The sequence below is a fragment of the Aquarana catesbeiana genome, linkage group LG05 (genome assembly GCF_042186555.1).
Source record: "Aquarana catesbeiana isolate 2022-GZ linkage group LG05, ASM4218655v1, whole genome shotgun sequence".
Taxonomy (NCBI): Eukaryota; Metazoa; Chordata; class Amphibia; order Anura; family Ranidae; genus Aquarana; species Aquarana catesbeiana.
Genome location: NC_133328.1, coordinates 561,751,920 through 561,775,880, shown reverse-complemented (window position 1 = coordinate 561,775,880; position 23,961 = coordinate 561,751,920). Strand labels below are relative to the sequence as shown.

Genomic DNA, 23,961 nt, shown 5'->3' with positions numbered 1-23,961 from the left:
CAACAAAGTATTACTTTAAGGGTGTGCACACTTATGCAATCATATTATTTTAGTTTTTTATTTTTACTTCCCTCCACCTAAAAGATTTGTTTTTTTGTTCAACCGAGTTGTACAGTTTATAGGTCTCATTTAGGCTGGGATCACACTAATGCAAATTAGATGCGGATTTATCCCCGCATCCAATTCGCATGACAGGAGATTGTGACTGGCTCTCTATGGAGTCGGTTCACATATCTCCATTGTGCCTGCGACGCGGCTTGCACAGGAGTCCTGTGTGTCTTTGGCTCCGTTTCAAGGCCAAATTCAGGCAAACAATTGTCCCCGATTTGTCCCTGAAATGTAGAATAGGAATGCACCGGACCCCTGCTGCGAGTCGCATCCACAGTGTGAACCCAGCCTAAAAAAGGTGGAAAAAGTTCTGAAAGGATTTATCTTTTGTCTCATTGTTTTACATCACAGTAATTTTCTAGCAAAAAATAAATAAAAATACAGATTTTTCCACGTGTGCCTGGGTGGGAACTGGTTAAGAATGTGTTTGAATACAAAGCTGGATATGTGTGTCTTTTATATATGCCCATTAGTCAGTTTTAATTCCTTAATAAAAGGCCTTTTGAATGTCCTAGTGTGGTCTCATCTCCTTGATATCAGTGGCAGTGCTTACAGGTAAAAGGGAGAAAGATTAAGGCTGGCCATACATTATACATTTTTCAAGTACAACTTTCCTTAGATTTACCAAAACCATATAATATGGAGGTCAAACCTAAACACTTTCAATTTGTATGCAATCAGGCAAGCCCTCGCACTACATAAATGAAGGCAAATCTAAAGAAAATAAAAGAAAATGGTATGGTATATGGACAGCTTAACTTTTTCTTACTAGGGGAGGCAGGTGATGCGCATAACTGAAGGATAAATTGTCCCTAGTACGTGTATGGATGCGAGTTAGGGGCCTTAGATCGTAGGGCAGGGACTGATGTCAATGCACAACATATAAAGTGCTGCGTAAGTTGACAGCTCTTTATATATACCTGTAACTGTAGATAAAGGGTGTCAACTCCTGTAGTAGGAGAGCAATCCATGCGGAAATCCTGAACACATGTGCAATTCAGAAGCGTTCCCATAGAACTCAATGAGCCTGAAATTTACACCTTAACCGCACCCCAGTGCTCAGAAAACACACAGGACTCCTTTTAAATTCGCACTGCGGATACACCACATAAATGTGGACAGCTTCAATGAATGAACGGATGCGGTTCGCATATATGCAAATTGCATACACTGCAGGTAAAATAAATATTAAACACGTCACTGTTTTTCTAGGTAAATAGATTTCTAAAAGGTGCTATTGACATGACATTTTGACCACATGTCGGTAACAACCCATGCAGCAATCCATACATACAAAAAAAACCAAAACAAATACATTTCAAAATTAGGTTACGTGAAAAAAAAAAAAAAATGACAAAGTATGAAAAAGTATTGAACATATGACGAAAAGGGAAGTGCAAAAAGGCATGGAAAGCCAAGACACCAGGTGAAATCTACCAGTAATTAGAAAGCAATGCTGCCCCTTGTTAGCGCAATTAATATCAGCTTATTCAGTCTCAACTAAAAGGACTGTAAAAAGGGGTCTCATTACCAAGGTGTCACACAAGATGATGGGTAAAAGCAGAGAGCTCTCTCAAGACTTTGACAACCTTTATTGTTGTAAAACATACAGTGGAACCTCGGTTTGCGAGTAACTTGGTTAACGAGTGTTTCGCAAAACGAGCACTGTATTTCTAAAAATCCTAACTCGGTTTGCGAGCGTTGTCTCGCAAAACGAGCAGGATTCAGGCCAAAAGCGGTGTGCAGTACCGCTTTTGGCCTGAGGTGGGGTTGCGCCTGAGCCGAACAGCGCCAATCGTCGGCGTTCGGAAATGCACGGAAGGGCCCGAGGACAGTTCGGGTGACCTCGGCAAAGGCTCATGAACGGAATCTTTCCGAGGTCAGCCGAAGTGTGTTTGGGCCTTTTCGGCCATTTGCGAGGCTCTCCGGCGCCCCCCGCCTCTGGCTGCATGCGGTATTGCATCCCATTGAAGTGAATGCAAAACAAATTATTTTAGTTTCCATTGACTTCAAATGGGAAAACTCACTTTGATATGCGAGTACTTTGGATTACGAGCATACTACGGGAACGGATTATGCTCGTAATCCGAGGTTCCACTGTACTGATGTCATTGGTTACAGAAGGATTTCTAAACTTCTGAATGTTCCAGTGAACACTGCTGGGGCCATAATCTGGAAGTGGAAAGAACATAATTTCACCATAAACTGACCACGACCAGGTGCTCTTCGCAAGATTTCTGACAGAGGAGTGAAAAGAATTATAAAAAGAGTTGACCAAGAGCCAAGGACCGCTTGTGGAGAGCTTTAAAAGACCTGTAATTAGCAGGTACAATTGTTTCAAAGAAAACAATAACTAATGCACTCAACCACCATGGCCTGTATCCAATATTAAATCACAAGAGCACTAACTGATCAAGCAAGTGAAAATTCATGAATACCAAGATGAATATCAATGTGTATTCAAAAACTTTATACAGTGGGGACGGAAAGTATTCAGACCCCCTTAAATTTTTCACTCTGTTATATTGCAGCCATTTGCTAAAATCATTTAAGTTCATTTTTTTCCTCATTAATGTACACACAGCACCCCATATTGACAGAAAAACACAGAATTGTTGACATTTTTGCAGATTTATTATTAAGTATTCAGACCCTTTGCTGTGACACTCATATATTTAACTCAGCTGCTGTCCATTACTTCTGATCATCCTTGAGATGGTTCTACACCTTCATTAGAGTCCAGCTGTGTTTGATTATACTGATTGAACTTGATTAGGAAAGCCACACACATGTCTATATAAGACCTTACAGCTCACAATGCATGTCAGAACAAATGAGAATCATGAGGTCAAAGGAACTGCCTGAAGAGCTCAGAGACAGAATTGTGGCAAGGCACAGATCTGGCCAAGGTTACAAAAAAATTCTGCTGCACTTAAGGTTCCTAAGAGCACAGTGGCCTCCATAATCCTTAAATGGAAGACGTTTGGGACGACCAGAACCCTTCCTAGAGCTGGCCGTCGGGCCAAACTGACCTGTCGGGGGAGAAGAGCCTTGGTGAGAGAGGTAAAGAAGAACCCAAAGATCACTGTGGCTGAGCTCCAGAGATGCAGTCGGGAGATGGGAGAAAGTTGTAGAAAGTCAACCATCACTGCAGCCCTCCACCAGTCGGGGCTTTATGGCAGAGTGGCCCAACAGAAGCCTCTCCTCAGTGCAAGATACTTGAGAGCCCGCATGGAGTTTGCTAAAAAAACACCTGAAGGACTCCAAGATGGTGAGAAATAAGATTCTCTGGTCTGATGAGACCAAGATAGAACTTTTTGGCCTTAATTCTAAGCGGTATGTGTGGAGAAAACCAGGCACTGCTCATCACCTGTCCAATACAGTCCCAACAGTAAAGCACAGTGGTGGCAGCATCATGCTGTGGGGGTGTTTTTTAGCAGGAGGGACAGGACGACTGGTTGCAATCGAGGGAAAGATGAATGCGGCCAAGTACAGGGACATCCTGGACGAAAACCTTATCCAGAGTGCTTAGGACCTCAGACTGGGCCGAAGGTTTACCTTCCAACAAGACAATGACCCTAAGCACTCAGCTAAAATAACAAAGGAGTGGCTTCACAACAACTCTGACTGTTCTTGAATGGCCCAGCCAAAGTCCTGACTTAAACCCAATTAAGCATCTCTGGAGAGACCTAAAATAGCTGTCCACCAACGTTTACCATCCAACCTGACAGAACTGGAGAGGATCTGGAAGGAGGAATGGCAGAGGATCCCCAAATCCAGGTGTGAAAAACTTGTTGCATCTTTCTCAAAAAGACTCATGGCTGTATTAGATCAAAAGAGTGCTTCTACTAAATACTGAGCAAAGGGTCTGAATACCTAGGACCATGTGATATTTCAGTTTCTTTTTTAATAAACCTGCAAAAATGTCAACAATTCTGTGTTTTTCTGTCAATATGGGGTGCTGTGTGTACATTAATGAGGAAAGAAAATGAACTTAAATTATTTTAGCAAATGGCTGCAATATAACAAAGAGTAGAAAATTTAAGGGGGTCTGAATACTTTCCGTCCCCACTGTATAAATAAAATCTCCAAAAAACTTTTTTTTTAATGCATATAGGGCCGGGTTCACACTAGTACGACAAATGCTCCGACAATGGGAGCTCATGTCGCATGACGTGTGAAAAGCAATGTTTCCCTATAAGAGCCGTCCCAACAAAGTCAGTCCGACTTTGAAAATGCTCCCTGCACTATTTTGGGCCGACTTTGATCCCACTTCAGCCCACTGAATATCACTGGAAAAAAAAAAAAAAAAAAAAAAAAAAACACACCACACACAAAACAACCGGCATGGGGTCCCCCCCAAAATCCATACAAGACCCTTATCCGAGCATGCAGCCTGGCAGGTCAGGAAAGGGGGTGGGGACGAGCGAGCGCCCCTCCCTCCTGAACCATACCAGGCCGCATGCCCTCAACATGGGGGGGGGGCATGTTTTGGGGTGAGTGGCCCCCCTGCCCAAAGCACCCCCCCCATGTTGAGGGCATGCGGTCTAGTACAGTGCAGGAGGGGGCGCTCGCTCGTCCCCACCCCCTTTCCTCACCTGCCAGGCTGCGTGCTCGGATAAGGGTCTGGTATGGATTTTGGGGGAACACCACGCACATGTTTTTTTGGCGTGGAGGTTCCCCTTAAAATCCATACCAGACCGAAGGGCCTGGTATGCTCTTGGAGGGGGAACCCATGCCGTTTTTTTTTTTTCCAATTTAGCGTGGAGTTCCCCCTAAAGATTCATACCAGACACAAAGTGCCTGCATAGTCGGGATCAAAGTCGGATCCCCGTTCATTGAAGATGGACTTCAAGTCGCAGGGCAAAGTTGGATCCACAGTCATACGACTGTCGCATCGTGTGAACCCGGCCTAAATGTGCACAAAAAAAAAAAAAAATTATGAAAACGAATAAAAAAAAAAAAAAAAAAAAAAAAAAAAGAAAAAAAAGGTATAAAAAAAATTTAATTAAAATCATAATTTCTTTAATTCATCAGTCCAATATATATTCTCCATCACAGTGATTCTGTGAATTAAAGTGCTTCAATATTCCGAAAAGGCAGTGCTCCAAAGTGAGATATAAATTGCACTCACCAGATGAATTCGGCCAGCAAGTGACCATCAAGCATGGATAATATAGATGCAATTTTCTTCAATTGATGGGTGCAATCACCACAGTAATCAGCTTCTGTTTCCTCTCCCCATTAGAAGCTCAGATGGATATGACCAGCCAAAGACCATAAAACATGTGTATGAATATAAAACTCTTCAAAATCGATAGATGTGACCTCCGCAATAGTCAGCTCCCCCATCAAAAACTCTGCAGAATTGACTCCACCAAATGAGCCACAAAAAGGCAGGTGATAGTGTAATACTGCTTTTATTTATGCAAAAAAAGTGCTGCACTTACATGTATACAATCCTGGTAAGTCATCAGCGCATTAGCAGCTCTGAGGTCTGTGAAATCAGTTCCGTCCGCTGTCTGACAAGCGGCATGCATTACAAATGCCCAGCAGGAGTGAGGAGCTCCTATGTGTCCGTCTCAAGCCTCTTCACGCTCACTACGCAAGACTCAATTGCCGAAGAAAAGGCATGTTGAAGCTCGTTTAAAGTTTGCTGCACAACATTTAGACAAGCCTGTGAAATACTGGGAGAATATAGTCTGGTCAGCGAGAGCAAAATTGAACTCTTTGGATGACATAATACTCTTTGGAGGCCAAATGGCACTGCACATTACCCCAAAAACACCATACCAACAGTGAAGTTTAGAGGTGGGAAGATCAGGGTGTGGGGCTGTTTTTCAGCATACAGTACTGGCAAACATATTATTGAAGGAAAGGTGAATGAAAAATGTACCAAGACATTCTTGATAAAAATCTGCTGCCATCTACCAGGATGATGAAGATGAAATGAGGGTGGACATTTCAGCAAGACAATGATCCCAAATACAAAGCCAAGGAAATGCTCAATTGGTTTCAAAGAAAGAAAATAAAGCTGCCTGAATGGCTCAGCCAATCACATGATTTAAATCCAATAGAAATCTATGGAAAGAACTAGAGATCAAAGTATGGGCCAAAAATCACACCTGAGCAATGCATGCGAATACTTTCTCCATACAGGAGGCCTCTTGAAGCTGTCATTACCAACAAAGGATTTTGTACGAAGTTAAGTAAATTTTAGTTAGCGTGTTCAATACTTTCTCTGTGTCATTCCATTTTATTACACATAATTTCATCTCTGAACATATTTGTTCTGGTTTCTTTGCAAGTATGGATTGCATGGGTTGTTACTGTCACGTGGTAAAAATCTCATGACAATGGCGCCGTTGGAAATATATTTACCTAGAAAAATGGTGATGTGTTCAATACTTATTTTACCCGCTATATGTGAACCAAGCCTAAAGCTACAGATCTCAACATCAGTAGGTTAGAAGTTACTCAAGTCAGGGATTTTGTGTGACAGACAGGCCATTGCCAATATTTCCCTTGTGAAATATTTTCCTTATCTGAATAAAATTTCAAAAACAGATGTAATGTCAGGCTTCTTGCTAGCTTATTATACACTAAATGTACAGTATATGCAAATATGGTAGTGGCCGGTCTTAAAATCTACAAGTGTAATGACCTCCGTTTTTTTTTAATTAAAAGCATTACACATTCTCCCCCTATTATAAAAAGGATGTAAAGTGTCAAGGTTAGTGTTAAATGTTCTGAAATACTGAAGCACGGGTTTCATACTACAACAAGACAGCACGCTAGTTTTGCCATCTAGCAAATTTAAAATGAAAAGGTCACTTTTGTTATCCATGGTTTTAATTTCCAGTGACATCTGGTTTAAGAACCATCTTCATAATTAGATAAAAATAAGCTGAAACTCAAATTGCTGGAAATGAAAGACATAAGATAAGAGTCATAACTCACATTAAGATCACTGCTGTGGTGCTAAAGGAGCCTGAACGCCGTACTACACTCACCATGGAGCGATGTACATCGTCTTCTGTCTCTGAGGAACATACAGAATGTGGATTGAAGAGTAAAAGGGCAAGTCTGCTTTTCTGCTGAGGGGTCCCATTTAGCTTATCGGTCGTATTAAGGAGATCTTCCAGTAGCTCCCAACTACAGAGCTACATGAACCCTCACATGCATAAATTGACAGCAACTGTAACTGTAATACACAAATAAAATGTAGTCGCTGCGTCCCAAATGGCAAGAAAGGAACTGCCTGCAGGCAGATGCACAAAACACCTGTGTGGGCAAAACATACCCACCCTTAAGGCTACTTTCACACTGCTCTGTTGCAAAAAATGCTGTAAAAACATATATACGTTCTTACCACGTTTTGAAAAAGGACAGGTGACTCAAACGCACCAAAAATGCAAGTGCATTTTTGATGCATTTTATATGTTTTTTTTTTTTTGAAATGTGTTTTCCATCCATTTTAATGGGGGGGGGGGGGGTTGGTGCTGCTTTTTTTTTACCGCACCAAAAATGCAGCTTGCAGGACTTTGAAAAATGAAATGGACCTGCAACTGACCAGTGTGAAGTGCTCCATAGAATGTAATGGTCATGCATTTTTCTTTTGCTTTTATTTTCTTTAAGCAAAAAAACGGAAGAAAAAAAAACTTTGGAGTGTGAAAGCAGCCCAAATGCACCCATGTGAACCCATGTGTATACAAGCTAGCAGGTATACCAAGCCTTCCTTTTAGTTAAACAAAGTCACTGGCTTTCATTGTGCACCATTACAACTTTCCAGCTGTCTGTGTCCTAACAACTAAAGACATCATTAATTGATAATGATGACATCAGGTGACTGCCTGGCATCTTTGTTTGCCCCTCTCCTGTCCCTCTCCATCAGCAATGGGCTCACATTAGCTGAGTGAAGGGGAGAAACATTGCAATACTTTTGCTTTGGAAGAACAAAAAACAAAACAAAAAAACAAACCAAAACCTCTGAATTATACCTGGGTCTGTGTTTCCCCCCCCCCCTTTGGCCAGTGAAAGGCATTACCAAATTTAAGCCAACATCTATGTGGCATATTTAGAATGTAGATGTTGGAAGAATAGGCATTGCAAGGAACGGTTTGTGAGCCTGGGTTCTTTGGCTTGGAGCAGAAAAAGTGCAACAGGAAGAGGTAAAAAAGGGAGGGAAGGAAGGCTGAATAGAGAGAAGTGACAGTGGGGATTATTAGGGGGAGCAAGAGCTTGCCTCATTTACTTTCTGCCCTGGTATGCTACAAGCACCACAGGATTTTAATCAAAGTGGCTAGGAGTGCCTTGGGTCTATTAGGAACCTCTGCCCGATTCTCCAGTTCACTAAAACATCTACTCAACACATTCTGGAAAACACCCCTTACACATGCAACGATGGTGGCCTGGACGATCTCCTGGTACATAGTTGTAAATTTACTAAGAGTTAAAGATTGACTGAAAAAATGTCTTCTAATAAAACGCATGCAAAAAGAATTGTACAAATGTTCAATTCACTAAGAATTTGCCGGTAAATAGCTTATGCGGTACTTTATCGCATGGTAGCTGGTTGTTAAGGAGCGGGTCGGGAAGCCAGCCACTGCATCCTTAACAATGGATGATTCATCAGCTGTCAGTGGGTTTCCCGCTGACAGCTGAATGTTTAAAATAACAAAAAACAAAAAAAAAAAAAAAACAAAACACTCTACACTTACAGCATAGTTGCCTTTGGTTCTGGTATACATTTTAAGGGGAACCCTGTGCCAAAATTAAACACACAAACACACACTATACCAGTCCCTTCTCCAAGCATGCAGCTCTGCAGGCCAGAAAAGAAGGGGGGGGGGTGGAGTAGGGTGCTATGTACCCCATACTCATTCACATGGGGAGCCAGGATCTGGGGTTCCCATCTTCCAGATTCTGATAAGCCCCCGCTGCAGACCCCCACAACCACCGGCCAGGGTTGTGGGGAAGAGGCCCTTGTCTCCATTAACATGTTGAGGGCAAGTGGCCTGGTATGCTTCGGGGGGGGGGGGGGTTCGCTCGCTTGTCTCCCCCCCCCCCCTTTCCTGGCCTGGCCTACCAGGCTGCATGCTCAGATAAGGATCTGGTATTGATTTGGGGGGGGACCCCACGCCACTTTCTCTTAAATTTTAGTGTGGGGTTCCCCTTGAAATCCATACCAGACCTGAAGGGCCTGGTATGAATTGGGGGGACCCCCACGCATGTGTTTTTTAAATTCAGCTGTCAGTGGGAAACCTGCCGACAGCTGATGAGTCATTCATTGTCAGAAGCGTGGCAGCTGGCTTCCCTGCCCGTTCCTTAAAGCGGAGTTCCACCCAAAAGTGGAACTTCCGCTGATTTGTCTCCCCCCCCCCTCCAGTGCCACATTTGGCACCTTTCGGGGGGGAGCGTTTACCTGCCTTTGACAGGTATCCTGTTCCCACTTCCAGGAATCCAGGCCGCGGCCCATGACGTCACCACTCGGCTCCTCCCCCCCCCCCCCTGCCGCCGCGCCAGGAGGAGAGAGGAGCGGAGCCTCGCGCATGCGCAGTAGGGTTCCCGGCGTGAAGCCGTAAGGCTACACTGCCGGGTTCCCTTAGCCGCAATGGAGGTGGCATGCACCCGACAGCTGATGGAAACATCAGCTGTGGTGCCAACATCGCTGGACTCCAAGACAGGCAAGAGTCCCATTATTAAAAGCCAGTAGCTGCAGTATGTGTAGCTGCTGGCTTTAAATTTTTGCAGCGGTGGGCGGAACACTGCTTAACCACTTGCTTACTTGGCACTTAAACCCCAGGCCAATTTTCAGTGCTCTCACCCTTTGAATAAACAATTGCAAGTCATGCAACACTGTACCCAAATTAAATTTTTATAATTTTCTCTCACACAAAATAGAGCTTTCTTTTGATAGTATTTAATCACTGGTGTTTTTTGTATTTTTTGCTAAAAACAAAAACCCACCACACACACCTGTTAAATAGTTTGTCATAACATTTTGAAAACAGGTAATTTTTCTCCTTCATTGATGTACACTGATAAGGCAGCACTGGTGATGAGGCACTGACTGGCAGCACTGATAGGTGGCACTGTGGCTGTGTATGGGACCGATAACCCTCTGACAGAAGCCGGTAATCTGCTTTTTTTCATCAGCGTGAGGAAAAAAAAAAAAAGCCGATTAAGATCTTCTGTTTACATCACGTGATCAGCTGTGATTGACAGGCTACAGGCTGTGACTGGGTAGTGACAATGCTGAAAGTCATGCCCTTGGCAGCATTTTCTCCTCCCACTGTAGTGCAAGCGGGAACTCTGCTCTCCATTCAGGAGCAGTGCAGTAGAGTTGCCACACTAGGAAGCTGAATTAGGTGAGTGTCACTGGAAGACTCAGCCTATAATGAAGTGCTGCAGCCCCTTTTTTTTTTTTTTCTTTTTTAAATTGGAGGTGATAGTTATACTTTAAAAGCTCTATATGGCCCAGTCCTTGCCTCCAATCCATGCTTTGCTTGTGGTGATTGGGCATTACTTGCAGAAATCATGTGTTAGCCATTTGCATTAGGACACCCGCTTGCATGCAATTACAAAGGTGTATCCTATGGTTCATCATTAGGTCATGAAAGTTCTTTGAATCCTATTTCTATTAGGCTATATATGTAAATCTATATTCTACTCTTCTGTGATAAATACAAGAGAAGCCACATGTGCTAGCTTTTGACTTAACCACTTGCTTATTGGGCCCTTAAACCCCCTTCCTGCCCAGACCAATTTTCAGTGCTGTCACTCTTTGAATGACAATTGCGCGGTCATGCTACCGTTTACCCAAATGAAATTTTTATAATTTTTTTTTCACACAGATAGAGCTTTCTTTTGGTGGTATTTCATTGCTGCTGGGTTTTTTATTTTTTGCTAAATAAAACAAAAAGGGACTGAAATTTTGAAAAAAAAACCCACAAAACTGTTTCATAGTTTGTTTTGAAAGCAGCTAATTTTTCTCCTTCACTGATGTGCGCTGACGGGCACTGATAAGGAGGCACTAATAAGTGGCACTGATAGGTGACACTGATTATTAGACACTGATGGGCATTGATTGGCAGCACTGGTGGGCATTGATGGGTGGCACTGGTGGCACAGTGGGCACTGGCAGGTGACAATGGTGGGCACAGCCGCAGCTTTCTGAGTGAGGGACCGATGTCCCTCTGACAGAAGCTGGTGATCGCCTTTTTTTTCCCCTCACGCTGGCAGTGCGAGGGGAAAAAAAAAAAATTACCGATTACTGAGCTTCTGCTTACATCACGTGATCAGCCGTCATTGGCTGACAGCTGATCACGTGGCAAGGGGCTGGGAATCGACCCCTTACTCTGATCAACCAAGTCTCATAGACTCGGTGATCACAGAGCGCGCCGTGTGCAACCCGCAGACTGCTTGTTCGGGAGGACGTCCATGGATGCCCTCCTGGCAACTAAGGCCTGCGCAGCAGCCGTCTTTCGGCTATAGCATGGGCGGCAAATAGTTAAAAGAGTTATAATAAGTTGTCTTCCCAGAAGAGTCACTGTGTGTCTCCATAAGCTTTGCGTTATTAAGATGAACGAGGAGCCCATTATTTTAGATGCCTCTGCTGTCTGATCCAATTACTTTTCTATCAGTTTGAAAGTCCTATCTCGCTATGCAGCACATCGGTCCTTCAGCATTATATGAGAGCGATTATAGTTATCGCTTCAAAGACATCAAATTACTAACAAACATTTCCCTAAGCAAAGTGTAAGATTTTAATTAAACGGTTCATTGACTTGGATGCATTCATGCTCCTACCCACCGCTTTCTGGATTGACAGCACTACTTCTGTTGCTGACACCTTCTCACTGTGAGCTGCAGTGTCTGAGGTTGGGGGGGGGGGTTATATAAATAAAGGGGATTTGGTTCAGTAAGGAAAGGTAAAAGGAAGTTTTTGTTTAGTTTAGGAGTCTTGTGCAGTGGTCGTCAAGCCGCAGCCCTTGGCTTGCCTCTATCCCTCCAACTGACACCAATGATGAGGCACCATTCCTTCCACTGAGACCATTAAAGTGGGAGTAAATTCCCATCTCTGACTTACCTATAGGTACTGTAAATATCCCCTAAACTTGCGCCATTTAGGAGATATTTACTGTCATGCGCTCTGAAGGAACGGCCATCCGGGCTGTTCCTTCAGAGTCCTGTGTCGTGTGAGTGACGTTGTCAGTCCACAAACCCGGAGGGAAGACTGGGTTAAGATGGGAGCGCCTGCAGCGGTGACAGAGCAGCGCTGGAAGGATTTCTTTTTAAGTAAGTTTAACATAATGTGCTAGAATGCAATATATACTGGCACATTATAACATTTCCTTTCAGGTTAGAAAAAAAAAAAAATCCTCCCAATACCACCATCAATTCCTCCTAAGATCAATGATGGGGCACTATTCCTCTCACTGACACCGAAGGGGCACAATTCCTCCCACTGACACCGAAGGGGCACTATTCCTCTCACTGACACCGAAGGGGCACTATTCCTCCCACTGACACCGAAGGGGCACTATTCCTCTCACTGACACCGAAGGGGCACAATTCCTCCCACTGACACCGAAGGGGCACTATTCCTCTCACTGACACCGAAGGGGCACTATTCCTCTCACTGACACCGAAGGGGCACTATTCCTCTCACTGACACCGAAGGGGCACTATTCCTCTCACTGACACCGTTAATGGGGCTCTCTTCCTCCAATGAAGACCACCCATGGGGGATTATTCCTCCTGCTAAAACCAATGATATCGGATTTTCTACTCACACTGGTCCCCCTAAAGCCTGAAGGACAGCAAACTGGCCCTTTGTTTAAAAAGTTTGGAGAACCTGTTCTTGTGCATCACATAAATAGTAACTGAATTTGGGACTTTAAGGGGTGGTAGCAATTGCCTCAAACCATCGGAATTCATTGTTGTACTGTGTTAAGCACCACTGGAAACATTGTTTGGAGTTTAAAGGCTCCATTCACATCAGTGCATTTTCATGCTTTTTGCCCTTTGCAGAAATGCAGGACATTTTTTTAACATGAGTTTCTATGGAACATGTTCACATCCATGCATTTTTGTGCCTCTGCATTTTTGGAAAGGGCCAGGGACTTTAAGCGCAAAACAGTGCTTTTTATGGTTCAACAGACTTCAATGGAGAAGCTGCAGAAAAGCATGTAGTGCCTTTTTAGCGTGATTTGCGTTTTTAAATCTGCCCAACAAAAAGCGTAGCCTCCCTGGCGGTTTTCCCGAGTGTGGCTCGGGGTTAAAATTCAGTACCATTAGCGGTAACCCCAAGCCACACTCGGGATCGCATTGCAGGATCCTGGGGCGGCGTTACTTACCTTGTCCCCGGGATCCTGCGATGTCCTCCGCAGTGTCCGAGGGCTCCGTCCTCCTCCGAAGCCTCTCTGTGCCAGGCTCCGTTCCCTGCGAGCGGCGCGACGCACGGGGGCGGAGCCTGGCGGCAAATTCAAAAAACTGTCAAAATCATAACACATACAGTACTGTAATCTTACAGATTACAGTACTGTATGAAATGATTTCACATCCCTTTTGTCCCCAGTGCTCTGGCCCATGCCCTGCATGCAGTTTTACATGATATACACTGTTCTTTCTGCCTGGAAACTGGAGATTGTCCATAGCAACCAAAAAGTGTCCCTTTACGTCAAAAGTGGCTTTAGACCAGCTAGAAAACAGCGATAGTAAATTAGAACACTTGCAGAATTGAGCGATAGTGAATTGTGGGGAAATTTATTTTATTACTATTTTTTTTAATTTTTTTTAATTATTATAATTTATGTTTTTGTGTTTCAAACTTTATCATACCCGGGATATCTACTAGACTCTGGTTTGGACAGATTTAAGTGTGTTATTGTTAAGATTTACAGACCTACAATAGAAAACGCCAAATTTCCATGCAAAATAATTGTACCGCTTTCAGCACCTAAAATCCGAAATAATCATACCGCCAGGGAGGTTAAAAAAAAAACCACACCACAAATTGCAGCAAAACTGTGGTAAAAAAAAAAAAAAAAAAAAAAACACAGAAAGCACAGCAAAAAGCACTGTAGAAATGCTCAAAAGCAACATGCATAGATGTGAATCGAGCCTAAAGCCACGTATACTAAATCGGATTTTCTGACGGGAAATGTGCGACGACAGGCTGTTGGTGGAAAATCTGATCATTTGTATGCTCCATCGGACAATTGTTGCCGGATCTTTCGTGGCCAAACGTTGGATGGCAGGTTTTAAAACCACACATAAGAAGAGAGAGTGATTAGCTCTCCCAGGTTAATGAGGAGGGAGGTCGTGCCACATCAAAAAATTACATTCAAAGAAAATGGGGTTCCCCTAAGTGGATTTTTCCGGCACTTGCATACATTTTTTTTATAAAGTGGAGGAGTACACACTAATGTGAAGAATAAAAAAAGTATTTTTATTTATTCAAAAATTCTCATATATTAAAAGACATTGTAAGCATCACAAACCACAACGACATTTTATGTGGTAAACATAGTTTTGAACAATTTCTTATCTATTTCTATTAAAAGATAGCACATATATGATGAACTCTTTTCAGGCCCGACGCATTTCGGAATACATTCTATTTCAGTCCTTCTTCAAGGGCATAATTGAAAAGGAAGAGTTCATCTGTTATATTAATGTTGGTTTTTATGCACTAGATAGTAAAAACTACATAATGGAGCAAAGAATGCTTGAGCAGAAGGAGATGGCGATTAGTTGTTATTTGTAGGTGCGGAATGCTGTTCCCTGGGTACTTTCTCAACTGTACAATGATTCCCCAGGGGGGAGGATGTATACATAAGACTTCACCTGCCCCTGCCCGTCCCGGATGTGTGCAGGCCACAGCGGTATACTGGAGCAAAGAGGAACAATCCTTAGCTTAAGTGAAGTTAGAAATCGGCCAGCCCCGCATCCCAGCACCAGGCAGATACAACGCCTGAGCAGACGCCTGTGTGATATGCCCTGTACACGCGGTCGGATTTTCCGACGGAAAATGTGTGATAGGACCTTGTTGTCGGAAATTCCGACCGTGTGTGGGCTCCATCGGACATTTTCCATCGGATTTTCCGACACACAAAGTTGGAGAGCAGGAGATAAAATTTTCCGACAACAAAATCCATTGTCAGAATTTCCGATCGTGTGTACACAAATCCGACGGACAAAGTGCCACGCATGCTCAGAATAAATAAAGAGATGAAAGCTATTGGCCACTGCCCCGTTTATAGTCCCGACGTACGTGTTTTACGTCACCGCGTTTAGAACGATCAGATTTTCCGCCAACTTTGTGTGACCGTGTGTATGCAAGACAAGTTTGAGCCAACATCCGTCGGAAAAAATCCTAGGATTTTGTTGTCGGAATGTCCGAACAAAGTCCGACCGTGTGTACGCCCTATTAGAGCGAGCAGCAATTCTAGCACTAGACTTCCTCTGTAACTCTAAACTGTTAACCTGTAAAAAATTTTAAAGCATGACCTATGGAGATTTTTAAGTACTGAAGTCTGGTGCCATTCCATTAGTGTGCACAATTTTAAAGCGTGACATGTTGGGTATCTATTTACTCGGCGTAACATCATCTTTCACAGTATACAAAAAAAAATTGGGCTAACTTTACTGTTTAGTTATTTAATTCACGAAAGTGTCTTTTTTTCCCCCAAAAAAAATTGCGTTTGAAAGACCGCTGCGCAAATACAGGGTGACATAAAATATTGCAATGATCGCCATTTTACTCTCTACTAAAAAATTTATATATATATATATATATATATATATATATATATATTTATATATATATATATATATATATATATATATATGGAAAATTAGGAAAAACCGCGCTGATATACCAAAATAATCTATAATGTGAAAAGCTGCAATCCCCACAACAAACATCAATTGTGAATAAGAAAGAAAAAAATAAGAGGTTGCGCTAATACCTGTGTTCATCTATACAATGTCTACAGTGAAAATAATTGAGTCTTGACTGTAAATAAACCAGAAATTGTGGTGCAAAACATATTCATCAAATAAGACCATCAAAATTAATATCTTAGTGAGTCCATAAACACCAACAGAGCCCAGCAAAAATCCAAGTGATAATTATGATTAATCCGTGACAGCGGGGAAGGGTCCACCACCAGAAAGTGAAAGGGGTAGCTCCTTACCAGATGGCCATGACCCCCCACTACAGAGGATCACAGCAAGCAGAAATCTTTACAAGCCAGAGTTAGGAACTGCCCACGATATCCACTATATCCACTAGGGGTCCTCTCAACATCAGTCACAGCAACGAACCCATGGCAACGATCCCATAAAACACAGAGGAAGCTCACATAGTGTAAAACTGATAGATTTATTAAATAAAAACGAATAACAAAATACACACTTACACAGCGTGATGGAATAAACAGCCTTAAGTCCGGCTCCGTGGCCACCGGAGCTCGGACAAACCCGTCCTACTGGAGTACAATTCGCTCGGGGGTGACGTCAGCGCGTCGTCTGGCTCCGCCCTCACTGTAGACATTGTATAGATGAACACAGGTATTAGCGCAACCTCTTATATATATATATATATATATATATATATATATATATATATATATATATATATATATATATATACCGTATTTATCGGCGTATAACACGCACCGGCGTATAACACGCACCTCAATTTAGGAGGGAATTTTAAGGAAAAAAAACTTTTAGGAGGGAAGTTGAAGGGAAAAAAACTTACATTTAAATGCCCATCATTGCAGCCTTGCCAGTGCAGCCTTGCCAGTGCAGCCTTGCCAGTGCAGCCTTCCCCAGTGTCCAGTCCAGCCTTGCCCCAGTCCAGCCTTGCTGAAGCCTGTGAGCTTCAAAATCGCCTACCGCGATTTGAAAATGGCGCCGCCGGCGCCGAAATACACAGAGCCGGTCCTCGGCGGCTCTCGTTTACTTTCGGTTTCACTCGGACGGTGAGCGGAGCTATCCGAAACTAGCCGAGTATACTCGGCTAGGTTCGGGCGGCGCTCGAGTGAAACCGAAAGCCGCCGAGAAGAGCCGAGGACCGGCACTGTGTATTTCGGCGCCGCCGGCGCCATTTTCAAATCGCGGTCAGCGATTTTTTAATTCTGACAGGTCAGGATCGCAGGGGATCGGCGTATAACACGCACCCGCGATTTTCCCCTGATTTTAAGGGGAAAAAAGTGCGTGTTATACGCCGATAAATACGGTATATATACACACACTGTATTTATTGGCGTATAACACTCACTTTTTTACCATGAAAATCGGGTGCAAATAGCGTGTGCGTGTTATACGCCAATACTTCAATTTTAGCTGCCTCTGAGGGGACACGGAGAGGGGGGCCGGACGAGCGCCGTCAGGTTACATACAGCGAGAATCTCCTGTTTACTTGGCAGCCTCTGTAATAGGAAGTCCTGTCTCCTGGGCCGCCATTGGACCACTGTTCTGTCTATCATAGGAGATTCTCACTGTATGTAATCTGTCGGCGCTCGTCCCGCCCCCCTCCCTGTCCCCTCTAGGCTGCAGATGGACGTCAATCAGGCTGCACTGATGGCAATGGTGAGGCTGTATTGATGTGGATTGATGAGGCTGCAGATGGGCACTGACCCTTATTTTGCTCCAAAGTTCCTTATTTAAAATTTTAGTTTTTTTCCTGAAACTTCCCTCTTAAAATGAATGTGCGTGTTATACGTCAATAAATACGGTATATATATATATATATATATATATATATATATATTTATTATGTTTGGAGGTTCTAAGTAATTTTCTAGCAAAAAATACGGATTTTAACTTGCAAGCAACAAAATGTCAGAAATCGGAAATCAGATTAGGCATGAAAGGGTTAAAGTGATTTTTTTTTTTTTTAAAATAACAAACGAAGGTTTACAAACATATCATACTTACCTCCACTGTGCAGTTCGTTTTGTACAGTGTTGCCCCAAACCTCGTCTTCTGGGGTCCCCCGGTGGCAATCGTGGCTCTTCCTCGCATCGGTAAACCCCCTGGAAGAAGCGCTCTCCCTGGGGGTTACCTTGCGGGCACGCTCCCAAGTCCAGCATGTGTGTCCATAGACACAGAATGCCAGACTTGGCCCCGCCCCCTGGCACCCACATCATTGGATTTGACTGACATCAGCGGGAGCCAATGGCTGTGCTGCTTTCAATCTATTCAATCAAGAGCCGAGAACCCCGGGCAGAGAAGGTGAGCGCGTCTCCGCCAAGGGAATGAGTGGGCCCAGGTGAGTAAAAAGGGGGACTGGTCAGTGTGAGACGTTTTTTCACCTTAATGCATCCTATGTAAACACGAGGGATAGTGATCACTTATCACAAAAACGCGTTTGAAAAATTGTTGCGCAAATACCATGTGAGATAAAAAAATTGCAACGACTGTCATTTTATTCCCTAGTGTTTGCTAAAACAACACACACATATAATTTTTTAGCAAAAAAAAAAAAAAAGGATGATTTTTACATATATGATTGGAGTGCCAGAATAGGACGGGTATGGAAGTGGTTAAACACTTGAAACCAAGCTACACACTGCACAGCATTATATCAATGCTGCCATCTACTGGAACCTACTGTGAATTACAATGTGTAAAGATTCATCTATAACTGTTTATAATGGGCGCTTCTATTAGAATGTTTTATTACTGGACCTTCATCATCAGTTACAGTACACTTTTGTTAGAAGCACTTCAAGAACCATTAGTATTATAACATTTGCTTTGTTATAAGTTGTGTTTAGACACCTTTTACAGCACTGTTCATCAAGATTTAATTTACTGTACATGTGAGAATGGTAACCAGCATAGACTGCTACGTTGATACTAATAAAAAGTATTTACATTTTTTTTTCGCATTCTGGAGTAAATTAAATCTATTTATGAACTGATGGCAAGATTCTTTAACCTGCCAATAACAGGAAATAATTAGAAGCCATGTATGTAATGATATAGTGATGTACAAATGTTATACTAAGATCAGGGAGCTGCCCTTATTTGCAAAGAATCTAAAATAAAAAAAAATAAAATTAAAATATTCATAAATACATCATTAATCAGCCCCAAATCATCACAGGTTCCATACATTTGCAATACAGAAAAAAAAAAGACAGGTCAGTTTAAAGTGTTGGTAAACCTTACATTTGAAAGAGGACATACTGAATCATACGTCTGCACTTGAAGTGACACTAAAGGTTCATCTTTTATGTATTTTTTTAAATAACAAACATATCATACTTACCTCCATTGTGCAGTTCGTTTTGCATAGAGTGGCCCCGAACATCCTCTTCTGGGGTCCCCCTGGCGGCTCTCTCAGCTCCTCCCCACATCAGATAACCTCCTAGGAGAAGCACTCTCCCGAGGGGTTACCTTGCGGGCGCGTTCCCGAGTCCAGCATTTGGACCCCCACATCATTGGATTTAATTGACAGCAGCGGGAGCCAATGGCTGCGCTGCTACCAATCTATCCAATCAATAGCCGAGAACACCCTAGCAGAGAGACGGCTCATCCCCGTGGGACAAGTTTGAGGGTTCAGGTAAGTAAAACGGGGGGGAGGCCTGGGGGCCGTCACTGACAGGTGTTTTTTCTCCTTAATGCATACGATGCATTAAGGTGAAAAAACACAAACCTTTACAACCCCTTTAAGCTTGGTTCACACTATTGTAGATTGTTGTGGGTATCGCAGAGATTGCTGCATCTGCAACCAGCCACATTCAAAATGCACTGCAGTTTAAAAACATGCAGGGCTGCCATTCATTTTTAATGGCACTCCACTCATCTGAAAACGCAGGGTGTCCGCGGGAACTGCTTTTGCGCTATGAGATTTCCTGGCTGCTGCATTTTCAAAATACTACAGGTACCTTTTTTATGTGTGAAAACGCAGGCACAGCAGCCCATTCAAACAAAACAAACACGGGCTGCAAACCCGCAATAGTGTGAACCAGGCCTTAGGCCTCGATCAGCATCACACCATTGCTGCAGCCATATAACCGAGAACATCCCACAAGAGCTGCAGTTTTGTAGTTACTCTGACCCAGTTGTCTAGCCATTATATTTGGTCCTTGTCAAAGTTGCTTAAATCATTATGCTTGTCCATTTTTTTTTTCTTTCAAACATATCAACTTCAGGGACAACATGTTCACTTGCTGCCTTATATATCCCACCCACTTTCAGGTGCCATTGTAACTAGATAATCCATCATTCACTTTATCTGTCAGTGGTCATAATGTTACAGCTGATGTTGTGTATACAAACAGCTGTGGGGCAGCATCTTGGTGGTGCAGATATTTGACCCAACATGCCCAAGTTCTTCACTAATCAGCAGCACTGCAAAAATGTAATCACACTGGGGGAGGGGTGTTGAGTCAATAAAGCTGCTGAACCACTTTTCTGGCGCTAAACCCTCTGGTTAATGTATAGCACTTTTGGTTGTGACACGTGTGCACCAATTTGCCAATTCAGGTAGCTCTGAAATGTGGCACTTTATATTGTAACACAGTGGGGGGAGATTTACTATACCTTGAGCACTCAGAATCTGGTGTAGCTGTGCATAGTAACCAATCAGCTTCTAACTTCAGCTTGTTCAATTAAGCTTTGATAATAAAACCTGGAAGCTGATTGGTTACTGCACCAGATTTTGCACCCTTCAGTTTTAGTAAATCTCCTCCAATGCCTGCACCAAATTTAAAGTAAAATACTGACAGTTCGTATCTTACAAAAGTGGAGCCAATTAAAGCAGTTGTATACCCTTATTTTTACCTACAGGTGAGCCTATAATAAGGCTTACCTCTACGGTTTGCGAGATATTCACTTTGCATGCAGCCGCTGATGTCAGCGGCACATGCACAGTGAATGCCGGCTGAAGGTCCGGCAGACCTTGCTGGGAAGAAGACTCCCGCGCTCATGCACACTAATTTAGTTTGAATGCACACCAAATTATCACATTTGTGAGTCAAGGTTTGATTGTTTTGTGACGTGTTGAGACCTCATGTGATTAGTTCACCTAATTGCTTTATCCATTAGGTAATTGAACAATTATTCAGCCACATGGTCTACAACAAATAGTATATATTTGACATTCATTTTTGTGATTGCTAGCTATGACTAAGCACTGTTTGTAGTGTGAAACGCGTCAGATCTTTTGTATCACTTTGCTGTGGCTTGTATTTTGTGACCCGGATTTTTCAATAAAAGGCAAAAATTCTTTTGGAGTGCGGCTGTCCAGAACTTTCTTCCTATGTTCGTTCTCATGTGCGAGAGTGACGTAATCGCGGCTCCGGCCACTCACAGCGTTGGAGCCGCAAACCCGGAAGAAACGCAGAGGGCAAAATGTCAGCTCGCTCGACGTGGACCGGGCTGCGATACGGGGACCTCATTCTGAAGTATTTGATAATGCCTTTGCCTTACAGGGTTGTTTTATTTTTACATATGCGGGTATACAGGCCAACTTTGTTTTGGCATATGGCAAGAGACCCTGGTGCAGACTGACTTTAGTAAATCTCCCCCAAAATGTCTCACATGCATTCTAAAAGGAACGCAGCATGAGCCAAATTTAGGTACAAGTTCTAGACAAGTACATGAACACGGAGCACGCTGCGCCACTTTTAGAACACCTGCTAGACACTTTTGCAAAATCGGTCTGTGCCAATCTTTATGAATTGCAGGGAGAATGTTATAAAATTTGTAATTGCTTATGATATATCTCTACAATGGGGCAGACAGATTTTGCGAAAGGGTCTAGCAGGTGTTCTAAAAGTGGCGCAGCGTGCACCAAGTTCATGTAATGGTCTAGAACAACCTAAATTTGGCTCATGTTGAGCCACTTTTAGAACGCATGGGCATTACGTTCTCAAAATCTGTCTGCGCCAGGATATCTCTCTGTACACCAAAACAGAGTTGGTCTGAACGAGCTCCACTTTTGTAAGATGCGATTTATCAGCGGTTTATTTGGCACAGGCATGGTATCACACGGTGTCAAGTGGCGCATTTTAGAACTACAGTAGTAGTCTATGCAGTACCGCATGTGGTCAGAGGTGGGGGGGGGGGGGGGCGGACGCTGGAGACACTCTGCAACAGAGTGTTTCCAAGTGTCTCAGAGTGTCGCCCCCGCACCTATGGCCAAATGCGGTACTGCACACCCCAGAGGCTTGAATCCTGCTCGTCTTGCCAAGCAACGCTCGCAAACCAAGTCAGGATTTTAAAAAAAATAACTGCTTGTATTGCGAAACGCTTGTAAACCGCATTACTCGCAATCTGAGATTTTACTGTACCTGAATTAGGAGCATGAGTCCCTGCCAGTGCCTAAAATGTTCCAAATGCTTCCTAAACTTGACCCAACACATTAACCTCTTCCTGCTCAAGCTATAGCCGAAAGACGGCTACAGTGTGGGCCGGAGGGCATTCATGTACATCCACCCACGCATGAGCTGCCTGCACTCCCCCTACGGGGCACGGGCTGCACTCTCTGTGATCAGTGAGTCAATAAGACTCAGCTGATCGGGGTAAGGGGCCAATCCTTCACTTTTACCACATAATCAGCTGTCAGCCAATGACAGCCAATCACGTGATATAAACAGAAGCCTTTTTTTATCTACTCGCGCTGTCAGCGTCAGGAGAATAAAAAAAAAAAAAAAAAAAGCAGATTACTGGCTTTTGTAAACGGGACATCGGTCCCACACACGGACACCCACTGCTGCTAACCAGTGCCACTTATCAATGCCCACCAGTGCCCAATCATCAGTGCCACCTACCAGTGCCACCTGATAAGCGCACATCAGTGAAGACGAAAAATTACTTGTTTGCAATAAAATATTTCTTTTTAATTTTATAACAAACTAAGAAAAAAGTTTAAAAAAAAAATCTTGATTTGTGTGGAAAAAAAAAATGAAAAAAAAAAAAAAAATTTCATACAGGTACAGTGTAGCATGACTGCGCAATTGTTATTCAAAAAGTGACAGTGCTGAAAATTGGCCTGGGCAGGAAGGGGGTTAAAATGCCCAGTAACAAATTGGTAAGAAAGAGGGAATAATGCCAGAAAAGTGGGGCAATAGTAGAGCTGCACGATTCTGGCTAAAATGAGAATCACAAATTCTCATGGCACATCATCATCTTTCACATTATACAAAAAAAATAAAAAATATTGGGCTAACTTTACTGTTTAGTTTTTTTAAATCTTTAACCGCTTGCCGACCAGCCGCCATCATTATACTGTGGCAGGTCGGCACAATCCTGCGAACCGTCGTAGCTGTACGTCAGTCCCTTTAAGCGGGATAGCAGGTGTGCAGATGCACCTGCTGCACTGCAGGGGTGCCGATGCGCGTGGCCAGCGGTCACGATGATTTTTGGCGCTATAAACCAAAAAAAGACCAACAATTTTGAAAAAAATATATATTTTTTACTATAGTATCAAATTCTTCATCAGTTTAGGCTAAGTATTCTAGGATATGTATGGCGGTGACCAGCCATTTAGGACTGCAACATTGCGGCGGGCAGATCAGACACTTGACACTTTTTTGGGACCATTGACATTTATACAACAATCAGTGCTATAAAAATGCACCGATTACTGTATAAATGTAAATGGCAGGGAAGGGGTTAACACTAGGGGGGCGATCAAGGGGTTAAATGTGTCCTAGGGAGGTGTTTCTAACTGCGGGGGGATGGGACTGACAGGGAGTACAGAGATATCGGTGTTCCTGATCACTAGGAACAGGCGATCTCTCTACTCCCTTGTCAGAACGGGGACCTGTTTGTTTACATTGACAGATCCCCATTCTGCCTCTCTGTGGAGTGATCGCGGGT

General features: G+C 43.2%; 1 protein-coding gene across 1 annotated transcript in view; it reads right to left on the bottom strand.

The window, feature by feature from the left end:
• DECR1 (2,4-dienoyl-CoA reductase 1) overlaps positions 1-23,961 on the bottom strand; it is a 156,562-nt gene that overhangs the window by 131,734 nt on the left and 867 nt on the right. The window lies entirely within an intron of this gene.